The 12423-nt window shown below is 34.3% G+C and overlaps 1 protein-coding gene across 4 annotated transcripts in view; it reads right to left on the bottom strand.

The window, feature by feature from the left end:
* Nachralpha4 (nicotinic acetylcholine receptor alpha4) overlaps positions 1–12423 on the bottom strand; it is a 169067-nt gene that overhangs the window by 81999 nt on the left and 74645 nt on the right. The window lies entirely within an intron of this gene.

The following is a 12423-nucleotide window of genomic DNA, read 5'->3' as shown; positions in this document are numbered from 1 at the left end:
GTATTATCTTAATGCAGCAAATACGAGAGCAGTGTACTTGGTACTCCGATTTAATGCAACGAAATCGAAATGCAACGAACACGATTGTTCCGATCACAATGTGGAAACCATTTGCATTGTAATTAAAAGAAATCTATACCGCAATACAATGAGTAACAGTACTGAATCGTATACGAGTTTAAAAAACTCTTCCAAATTAAACTCCACGATTTGGAAAATGTTAAATCTTGTCAAATATTATTTGCGTTTTCATATTTTAAAGTAAAACGATATGCACATGAAAATATTCTGCTGAAAACAGTAAAATATTATCGAAATATCAATAACATATTTAGCTTGTTTCACGTTTCGCGTAACACCATTTTTTTCGTTCCGACAATTACCGATACAAATAAATTAAATTAAAATTTACAGAATAATTTTTTTAAAAAGATACAATCAACTTGATTTTCAAATAACACTTTATACTAATAAGAGAAAAATATGCAAAATTATTTAACTTAACAAAATTCTATTTAACAAAATTTTATATAAAGTTTTAAAGTTTTAAAGTTTAATTTAGCTAGAGCAAGCCAAGCATAAATTTACTATTACGATCAAATGTTAGTCATTATCTGCTTCTGGAGAATCGAATATTGAATTAGTGAATTCTTCATTATTTCCGAATGGTCTGTTCTAAATTACGCAATGTACGCGGATAAACGAGAATTTGTACATTTGAAATAATTATGCCCGCTGTATCGTGGGAAATGGCACAAAGTATTTAATCACCTGCAATACTGTTATGTTGAACAAATAAGCGTGCTGCTTGTCCAGCTGTTGCGTTGCGCGGAAGGTTTCTATAATAAGCATCGGATTACACACAATGGATACATCCCTCTAAACCAAAATACCTTATAATGCTGTAATTATTATAATTGAGCAATCACATACTTTATGAATAATTAAATTTAGCAGAGAAAAACAGAAAAATAGAAAGACAGAAAAATGGAAAGGACAAGTGATTCTAATCAATTGATCGATAAAAATTGGATTGCTACTATCTTACTTAATTTATTCATTTTTACACGTCCTTTCTTGCAAGATGCTTTGTTTTACAACAGAGAATTTAAAGAAGATGAATAATAAATGCTTAATTATAGGTAATCTACGCTATCATTCTAATTAAACTTTAATTTAAAGGAAATAAAATGAGTTTGTAAATTATAAATATAAATTATATAAATTATTTGTGAATATTAAAATTTTCCAATAATGCAGCAAATGGAGAATGATGTTATTAGGGTAATGACGCGTTCAGTCCACTTACCGCCGTGTTGACTGACGACGAGATTAATTCTCGGAGGAGTGTGCGTTCAGATCGATCGCTTAAGAACTTAATAGGCTAGTTTAAGATTGCCGTTGTCGTTAGCGAGACTCAGGCCATGATCCCGGTTATTATAATATTCACTCAATTTCTCAAGTGGATAGGTACATTAGGTACATCTATCCCTATCCTATCATTTACAAAAATACTTTAAAAAATGAGTTATAGTGTTAAATTCTGCGATATAATGTTAAAATAATTTTCATTCTTTCCTTGCAGTATATTTGAAGTTTTAATTTAAAATTAAAACTATATTTTTCTGGAATGTTTCTAATACAAAATTTTTATTTAAGTTGATAATGTATAAATTTTAACGTGTTATTCTTTCTCTTTCCTTTTCTCTCGTTAAAATGTTATTTTAAGATATTAATTTAAATTGTTAGACCTTTTTATCTTACCCAACATTATTATTACTGTTTAAAAATTTAATTGTTTAATTGATCTTGTACAATTCTTTTTAAAAAATGTTCAGTTTTATGTAAAAGAATTTTAAGAAAAACCACTACTTCCAAGGTGAAAGATAAAAAATAGGATAAAGCGTTCAAGTTTAATTGCTGACAGGAAGCTATAGCTTTCTCGCGAGAAATGGATTCAACGGGAGTGCTAAGCATGGGCGTGAGAACTCGTGAATGACTTTCATCTCGATAATGCGTGCAAGAAGTTTGAACGATGCAATATCGTGTTATTACTTGAAGTGCACAGAATTGCGGAGGGAGGTACGTCTGATGTAGACCGCGAGCATCTTAAGGCTTAATTAAAACGTCATCCATCAACCTTCTCGACGGAGTCTCCCTTTGGCTACTCTCAAAGTTGGAGCAACTGTGTATCACGATTGGAATTTACCCCATCGTTCCTATTTCAAAAGATTCAAAGCACGCGGAGCAAATTTATTAGACAGTAATTCCATCTATCAATATCTTTTGTTGAATGTTTGTTACAAAATTTAAAATTACAAAAGAAATTTTGAGAGAGCGTCAGAGATACTTTTTATTACAATTTTAATTTAAATTCAAAGACATGACAGATTCTAAGTCAATTGAAAAATTCTAACTCGATTTTTCTTTAGTAAAAGTTTCATTAAACAAGATGTTTTGCTTACAAATCATTAATTTTTTATATCAATTTCTCGCGAATTGAAAGTTTAATTCGCAAAAATTGTTTGATTTTAATTATTTAATTTAGTTATAATTAATATTGTGGTATCTTCGTAAATTAATTCCAAAATGCTTAAAAGTTTGAGAAGTATATTTGTCAGAGAATATATTTGCGGAACAAACCCCTATTTTTTAAATTACTAGCAATAAGTAATAAGGAAAAAAGTGGGCTTTGAGAATCAAACGCAATTAGTTATGTAACAATTAATTAACAATTCAATACAAAGTTATAAATCATACGTTTTTACTCTACTTTGAGCCATATTCAGCGAAGCGGTGATAGATAAATTATTTGATAAATTATTTAAAAAAGCTCACTTTTTCCTTTGTTATTTGTTAATTTCAACATCAGGAATTTTAGGAGTTCTTAGTTAATTATCCATTCATTTAAAATTTCTGTTTGCATCGCGTGGAACCGCAATTTAATCCAGTTTTTCACTCCTTGGTTCGTTCGAAAGAGTTCTTATACACAAGATCCGTTGTTTTCTTCGGGGTAACCGATAAGTTCTCTAAATAACGTAAACCTCCTAGGAAATTGGCGTTGCTGTCGTCTGATCCACTGTTCCTGTCCTCCAGAGGAAGGAAAAAGCCTCAGGCTCTTAATTAAACAATGTTTCCGTTTCCCTTTACCTTCCTTCCTCCGTTTGCCGATCAGTTGGCAAGTGTACAAGGAGAGACAAGGGATCGCAAAGTAAATAAAATAAAACAGTGAAAATATATACTAAAAAAACAGGTAGATCTAACTTCCATAATTGAAACAAAACTACTCCACATTTTCTGCCAAATATTTTTTTTCTATTAAAATTCACGTGTCGTCGCTTTTTAAGAAAGGTCAGCAATAGTGATACTCGCTTCGGTGACGTAAAAATTCTTTACGATCATTCGATACGAATCAGAATAAAAGTATATTTTTGGAATACGCGGTCGTTCAATGTTTCATGCTCGAACTCTTGACTTGTAATCGTCCGTTCCGAGAGACTTCCCAGCATTTCGACATTTCTCTCCCAGGAAAAACTGACGTAAAAGTTAATAAAAATATTCTCCAATAAAAGTGGTATGCATTTAATAAACAAGCATTATTGGTCGATATAAAAAGAATTGAAATTGTTGACGATATAGCGAGAAATATAAATAGAAGAAATGTTATTTTCTGACGATAATGTTCAGTTTTCTCGACTACTTTTTCGTACTACGAAATCAAAAGACAAGAGAACTGTTATTGCTGTATCTAACGACTGTATCGAACGACTGTAAAATGAACTCCAAGCGTTGATATAATCTCTTAACTTCGTTTGTTAGTTAATCCTTTTATTTTCTAACTCGAAAATTCGCTTTGAGAGTGCTACAGCTCGACTTTATATCTCGTGCATTGAAACCTTTTAATATTTGTATCGCCCCCCCCCCCCCCCAATTATGATACATTATTTCTGTTTTAATGAAATGAGTTTCTAGGTGCCTCTTACCAATATTTCTTTATATATAACTAAACATTAATTTCTGTTATAAAACATCATAATTTGATTCACTAGTTTTAACAAATTAATAAACCAAAAATGTCCTAATCACCATCTTTGTCCTTTTTTAAGATTTCATTATTAGCAATCATCAGTATGTTAATTCTTTGAAACACATAATTTCTAGACAATTTAATAATTAATACAATATAGAATATTTCGCGTAAAAAAGAATAAGACTTGATACTTTTTGACTGATTTGACTTATATGCAGTTATAGAAATTAAGGTTTTTAAAATCTAGTTAAATATACACTCATACATTTTTGTAAAATTATGCTTCCTTCGTATTATCCCTTCTCGAAAAATAAAGAATTAAAAATTAAGCATAAAACCAACACGAACATTACGAGTATTTTCAAGCTCGTCAACCTATGCAAACGCCGTTGAACGATTCATGGAGACGCGCGGTGTTTATGTATGCAACTGAGGGTGCGTAGGTATGTTATCTCGCATTTCATGCTACGTGCATCTGGCAGCACGTATCGTCAATCCCGTCGCTGATGCGGATCCTCGGGACATTCGCGACTGGAGCGAGTTCAACCCCTTTCACACAGGTCTCGGAATATAATAACGCTGTCCCGGACCCACGGTAACCACTATACGATCACGCTGACAATGGTCGGCGATCCGTGTCGGATCTAATTTACGCTTGCGCTTATGATGCTGAGACCACCCTCTGCTACCGTCCGACTTGCAAGTGTCGCTCTCAATGGCTCAAGATATTTTAATATTTCCACAACGCCGCAAAATTTATTATGCAAATTGCTATATCGCGCGAAGTATATATTTTTAGAAACAATAGCGCGCGAGATGCAAGTGCGAGACAATAGCGTCGACTCTAATGTTTTAGTAATTAGTCTTTCACAATGTCCGACTTCATACACATATGCATAGGAATAAATTTATAGTGGTTATCAAACAGATCGCGTCTCTCTCAACCCGTCTAGAGCCCGGGCTACGCAAGAGCGTGAGGTGACGTAAACATGACGTTTATCCAATATGCAACGCTTGATTTAACACAAATCTGCTAATATATAATGGTATTACACCGACTGTGTAAACGCGCGATCATATACCGGCAACGCGGGAATTCACGAGACGTACGCGCGTAAATTCACCCGCTTTCGTGTAAAGCATGTTAATCGTTGTTTATCGCTGCTTCATTATACAGCCGTGATCCGTTAACCTGACACGGCGTAATAACTCAGCAACTTCATGATCGAGTTCGCGCCAGTTAATGTATTATAATTGAAAACGGATACTCTCGCTTCGAGAGACGGCATTGCTGCAAAAGAGTCATAGATAATAAGACATTAAGTGCAATATCGATCGATCAGAAATCTACCGCTGGGATACTATATACACGCTGAAAAAGGTTGCGAGTAACGGAGTTCCCAGTCCGATAAATTTAGTATAGTATTTCACTCAGAGACTTCAGCCATATGAGATATATTTAAAAATCTTCCAAACAACCACTCTGTTTCTCGATCATTTTGCAAATAGAAATTACGAAATGAACTCTATTTTTCATTTATCTCAAAATGTCGGACATAAACTATTTTTTATAGGTCTTATACGAACTAACAATAAGTCTGATTGGTGTCTGCGAACGTTGCGGAATAATCGATATCTCATTCCAGACGACGCAGACGGCGACAATAATTTCGCATTCTATATATACGGCTCTTTTTCAATTAACTATACGATTATATTGATCGCAACTTCGTCCCTAAATTCATCCTTTGAATACCGACGCGCGATATACATTCATGTTTCGATCGCCGCGAAATAACGTGCCGCTTTTATCGCTTCGCCTGAAATTATGTCTCCGCGTTAAAGTTTTATTAACGTAACAGAATGGTGTTCCATACTCGACAATGAGAACGCGACGAAAATAGTGTTCGTAACTTTTCGCGTTAAAATCGAGTAAACAATCGCCATAACGATTTTATGCTCCTGTCAGACTGATCGCATCGCGCCGCATTACGATTCCTTCATAATTGAAATATCAGAAACGCCATGTAAAACTCATAAGTCTTGATTTTTGTGAAACATCAAATAAAAACGTGAAATAGAAGCGTGTTTAAGTATCAACGGGTAATAGAATGATTTAACTATTAGGTAGTTTACCAACAGATTGGAACAACCGGCCCTTAATAGCTGAGAAAATATTATGTTTGTTGCAAGAAGCACCATTTATCTCACAGTTATTGCCGCGACGCACTTAATCTTGCTTTTACTTCAAATTTTTAGTTACCCGTACCTTGTCATAAGATCGAAATTTTCGTGATATTTCCTTTGTAAAAATACTTTTTACACATAACTTCTAATAAATAGTTTAATATTAAATATCATAAATTTAAATTCTTCTCTATTATTAAAATATCCTATATACGAATGAATAAAAGCAGCATTTATAGAGGTAACGTTAAAATTATATTTCCTATTTACGTAGATAGATACGATCCAATGTATAAATTCGGCGGGGGAGATGATATAATCGCAACACACACGGTAATGCTTTCACGAAGATTCGCGATATCACATTTCGGCCGGCTCTTTGTTGGCAGAGTTTACGGTACGCCCAATGAGAATATTTGGACACGGTGAATGGAAAACCTTTAGAGCCGGCGACTCGCAATGAATGCAAATATGTGCGAAACTCAACTTTATTTTTCGACGAGATTTAACATAGCTTTCACGAGGAAACCGGGTCTCGCAAAAATCAAATGACGAATAAATTAAGTTAACCATTCAATAAATTCACCTCGCACACCGCGCAGACTCTTAAATATGTGATAAAAAGGTTCATTTAGTTAAGCCTTTACTCCCGGGCAATAATGCATCCTTCGTGCCGTAATTGAGAATTCAGCGTGAAAGAAGCTCTCAATTAAAGTCCTATATATATATATATATATATAAGGACAGCTATCTCTGCCTAAACAATATATTTTACTTTATCGATAAAAATGAAGGGGCTAGATTTCACACGTTCTACAGTTCATAAATGTTCTCGTAACTGGCACCTGCAAGATTTTACAATGCTATTGACCTCGGTGCGCGCGCACAAAGACTTTTTCAACGAAAAATGATTTTTCCCGAGAGCATGACACACTTATACGACCTCTTTTATATCAAGTCGTCAATTTACCGCGTATCTCCGCGTTTCAATTTTTGAAAACGTTTTTCACCCCGAGAACGTGGACACGGAAGATAGCGCGAGTCTCCGCCGCTTAAATTTCAACGTGCGAAAATTTCAATCTCCCTGCAGCCGGGATATATACGTACACGTTGATACCTTATCCAGATTACTCGTAAACCATAGCTTAGAAAGAATTCACGTAGAAAGGTGTGTCGTTTCCGAAAGGACGCGTTACGCTCTCGTCCATTTTTTAAGTCCGATATCTGGCCGGAACTCGCTTTCTGACGGCGCCTCCAATAAATTGCGGCCGCCGAGTTGAGTGGTTGTTGTGAGAATTGTTTATGGACCATGGTACATTTCTTTTTTTTTCTGGGAGCAAGACGTGCGTGTAAATGTAGAGGAAAAGAACTGTAACTATATGTATTTGCACGAAAACTAATGACGATTTTCGTTTATACGTCAGGCTCATTGAATAATTTATGTGCTAATGCAAAATAAAACTTCTTACACAGAAATTATCATATATGTATTATAATTATATATCGCAATTGAGCACAAAATATTCCTTACGCATTGTTATAATTTACCCAATTAATTCTATTTTATTTAAATGTGTATTTTTATTGGCTTATTTGCTTGTTATATTAAATAAATAAAATCAGAACCAGATAATATCATATCGAATATAAGATATGTAGTAATAAATTTGTAGTTTTTATTGAATTATTTTATATCCATCGTCTTTAATGTAATTATACTCGAAGAGTAATATGCCATGGCAAGTAAACGTAAAATAATCAGTGAACTAATGGCATTTATGAGAAGAAATGCCTTCCGATTATTGTTGGGGATCGAAGACTGTGTTTTTACTAAACGACGTGCTATTACTAAGAAAAGAAAAAATATTTTGCCCTTCAATTCATTAATGGCACAAATATTTTCATACTAATAAAAGGTAGAAATAGTATTTTCGTAGATGCTCTCCACTATTAGATTATTATTAGGATTGTTTGTCATTAACATTAACTTCGTTTAAAAATTTGTATGCATGTAGGGATACACAATAGTTCCCAGAATTATTTTTTAAAAAATATTTGAAACGTACTTACAGGTTTGAAGCTTCAATCATCTTCGAAGTACTTCCCATATGATTTATAGAGAGTACTCCGAATGCAACAATCATTAATGCAACAATCCTCTTTCACTTCAGAAAACACTATTTAAATTCCTCTTCTGGAATGCTGTTAAGAGCTGCCAGCGATTCTCGTTAAACCTCGTTTTTACAAACCATAAATCAGCAATATTATTTGAATGCACTAAAACGATTGCATAAAAGCTTGCAAAAATGTCCTGAAAAGTGGAAGAGTGGTGATTGGTTCCTGCATCACGACAATGCCTCTGTCCATACGGCCTCGAGCGTTCACCAATTTTTTGCTAAAAATAAAATGATAACTGTGTCCCACCCGTCCTACTCATCCGACGACCTCGCCTCTTGTAATTTTTTTTACATCCACGAATGAAGTAGCAACTTAAAGGGAGGCGTTTCACTGACATTGGTTCAACAAGGTTCAACAAGGTTCAACAAGAATCGCTGGCAGTCCTTAATAGCATTCCGAAAGAAGAATTTCGACAATGTTTCCTGAAGCGGGAGGTGGCGTTGAGATTGTTGCATTAAGTCACATGGGGAGTCACTTCAAAGGAGATAAAAAATTCAGACCTGTAAGTACATTTTTAAATACTTTTTAAAAGATAATTCCCAGAATTTTTGGGTACCCTCTCGTATATTAGAAATCTCGAAAGAGTGAAATACATTGTTATCTGAATTCGATTGTTTTTCAAGCAAACGACACTCGTTTAATGCTACGCGACGAGTGATTAATTTCTTTTAAAAATAGTATTGTATCGGAAACAAGTGCGCGTTTTAACATCGCGATATTTGAAATATTCCGTGAGCAGGTACGGACAACGTTTACTTTCCGCTTCATATCCATAGTGCTTAATATTCACGATCTATATATACGGTATGTAGATTCGATATCAACGGTGCATTCACCTCGAATACAGAAAAGCGCAGGCTTGTACGCGAATTATTAACGGTCTAAAATTGATATAAAATGCTGAGTAAATTATTTAACCGATAGAATTCTTTCTTTGCCTATTATACAGCGGAAAAATCATTTTTTTCGGCTGTACAATAGTAGGAAAGTGTAAAAGCCGTTATATATGTTTCAAAAACAGAAATACTCTCGGATATTGAGTTTAACATTGAATGCTCTGGTGGCATATATATGGACTTCTATTATTAAAATCTCCGAATATTTCGCCAGAGCAATCAAACATTCGATTAATATTAGAATTTGATCACTATCATCCCGTTTTGATTGAAATTAGAGCCTGTCGATTTCAACTTTTTTCATATGAATGAAAAGATAATATATATATATCTACAACTGTTCACATCATTGAATATGGATATTCTTACAGTTTGAGGATTATTGACCGTTATTCTCATAATAATATTTTGTTATATCATATAAAAGAAAGAGATGAGTGAGAAAAAATGCAGGAAAACGTCGCAAAAATACGCATATTAAGAAAATTGAATTACAAGCAATAGAATAGGAAGCAATAGAGCAATACGAATAGGAAAGTTTGACCTCATTCCTAAATTTTACAAAATCTTGTCACGCATTTGAATGCATAATCAAACAAGATATTAATCGCGATAATAATGTCGTTTGCAATGTTAATAATGAAATAAATAATAAATACAGAGGCTATAAATTTATTTATTATTTAGGTAAATTAACGGGATATTAATTCGAAAGATCGTCTGCGTGCAATTTTACCACCGCTTTGACGAACAGACACGTATCTTCGTTTAATTTCGAGAGATAATCGAAAATTGTTTTTTATAGTGATTGCCTAACACACACAATCGCGTTGTCTTCTCGATTCATTGTATCCCGAATAAATCCATGTAAGATTGTAAATGAATAAATCCGTGATTAATTGTTTATTTAACGAAAGAATTGAGGCTGTTCAGCACACAACATTTCTTCGCGATTCCCTGCGGTCGTGATGCCTCGTTTATCGGGGCCCGTTCGCGCAAATGTTTCGCCGCAGCGCCCATGTTTCATGCGATATGAATAATAATCTATGGGATGACTACATCGCTCGCATGCCTGACACGAGCGTGAGCTAACACAGGATTTGTAATCGAACAACTCGATTTTTCGACATTTTTCTTAATCGATAATACAATCGCATTTTATAATAATATAAGTCAACTAAGTAATATTATAACCGTAATGTAAGCTGCAAATAAATATATCTTGGATCATTTGTAACATCGAAATTATATCATTCCAATCTCTTTAACGTCCCCGAACGTCGACATTCATGAACGAGTCGTTCCTTTACATTTTTTGACACTCGCGGCGAAATAGCGATTTAAAGCGTTAATTGCGAAATAATGTACGTCCAATTACAAATTCCATGGCAATCTGACGAAAAAGCTCGCGTATAAAGTTAGCTCCCGTTCGTTAGGCGACAAGAGCGGCAAAAGTTACGCAAATATGTGAAGACAATGTCGGTGGGGAATGTTGAGGGCCCGGTATGTAATTACAAGCGAGAGGGCGCGCAATTTCGCGGCTTTAACTCTTCGCACTTACGAGGCCAATTCTGCGTGCCAAACGTTCTACCCGGTAAGAGTGTGCCGGAAGTGTCTCAATTATCATGGTAAAAATTCTCTCGGGACGATTTATTGCGCAATAAATAATGTTATTGCCCGTAGTAGCAGAACGTTCGGCGCATGTTTTATTCAACGGCCACTCGGTACTCGGCAAAGGCTCGGAGGAAGCACGTGAGTCGTCGAAATCTTTGAGATAGAAATTTTTTGATGTATCTCGTCATATTACTATATCATCATAAATTTTCATCTTTCGTCTTCATATTTATTGCGCTCATGAAAATATTTATAACTTCACTGGTATATGTCGCGCGTATGATTTGTAGGATTATTGACAAAACTCTATATATTGTAATGTGCTACTTTAGCATATTATTCACATTTTAATGAGCATATATTTATTTAATGAGGAATATCGGGGTTCCTGGTAGTCAATAAAACAATAATTTATATACTGCGTTTATTTGCAGCATTTATATACTGCATTCAACAATTGTTAATAGTACCTATAAATATATAGTTTTCTTACACACAATACATTTACTGCAAAAAATAATTTTTATTTAGCTTTTATTTCTTCATAAAAACTGGGAAGGTCCTTGTATATAAGCATTTTACACGCGGCTATTTTACATAAGTTATATTTTAACATAACTTTTTTCTTCTAATGTGTCAACATTTTTATACGATCGATCCTAAATAAATAAAACGCGCGCGTAAAGTGGTTTTCACATACTGTTAATGATCTGATTGAGACTTATTTTAAAGATATTTTTTTAAGATTCACGAGCTTCCTTAAAATCGCCGCCGATCGAAATGCTTCACATTTTTCCGTAACTTTCAAAACGATGCCGCGGCGCGAGTTGTACCGCCCGCATCGAATATACCGTCCTACTTTGAAATGCAATATGCACGACAATCGTACCTCTCTTGTCGAGGTCGAGTGGACACTCGTTTTTCGTTTAGTTTCATTATTCATCGCAAACAGTTACATATCGGTACGCACATGCACTATCGATTTACTGGGTGACAAATTTAAAATAATATAGATTCATCGGTAGCGTAAAATTACATTACATAAAAAACAATTAAAAAATAAATATACACATATAGAAAGCTAATTTTATTTTCGCTGCGATTCAAGAAGAAAAAAATAATCAATCTAATTTAAATAATTAACATTGTGAATGATAAATCGCAGTTATTTCGATTCTTAAAATTTATTCGAACTATAAATCAAATTAAATTAAATAGTTACAAATCGCCGTAAACACATAAATCGTTATTTTTATTTCAATTTATCCTAAATGAAATAACGTACCATATGAAATTTAATTAAAATCACCATGCGATCAATATCGCGGATTGTCATATTGTGTGCAATAAAAAAAAAGAACCGCGTGCACAATATTTCGACACTGGTCGTAATTTGCATCGCGTGTCCCACGCAAAACCACCATGTGTTAAACGTGTGTTCGCTCGACCCCCAGTGTCTCTCCATTTCTCTCTCTGCCTCTCTCACTCGCTCTCTCTTTCTCTCTCTCTCTCTTTCTC

Source organism: Temnothorax nylanderi, unplaced genomic scaffold (genome assembly GCF_030848795.1).
Source record: "Temnothorax nylanderi isolate EJ_2023f unplaced genomic scaffold, tnyl_v1.0 TNYL_tig0069_pilon, whole genome shotgun sequence".
NCBI lineage: Eukaryota > Metazoa > Arthropoda > Insecta > Hymenoptera > Formicidae > Temnothorax > Temnothorax nylanderi.
The sequence above is the reverse complement of the archived record's forward strand: the minus strand, read 5'-3'. Positions and strand labels throughout refer to the sequence as shown.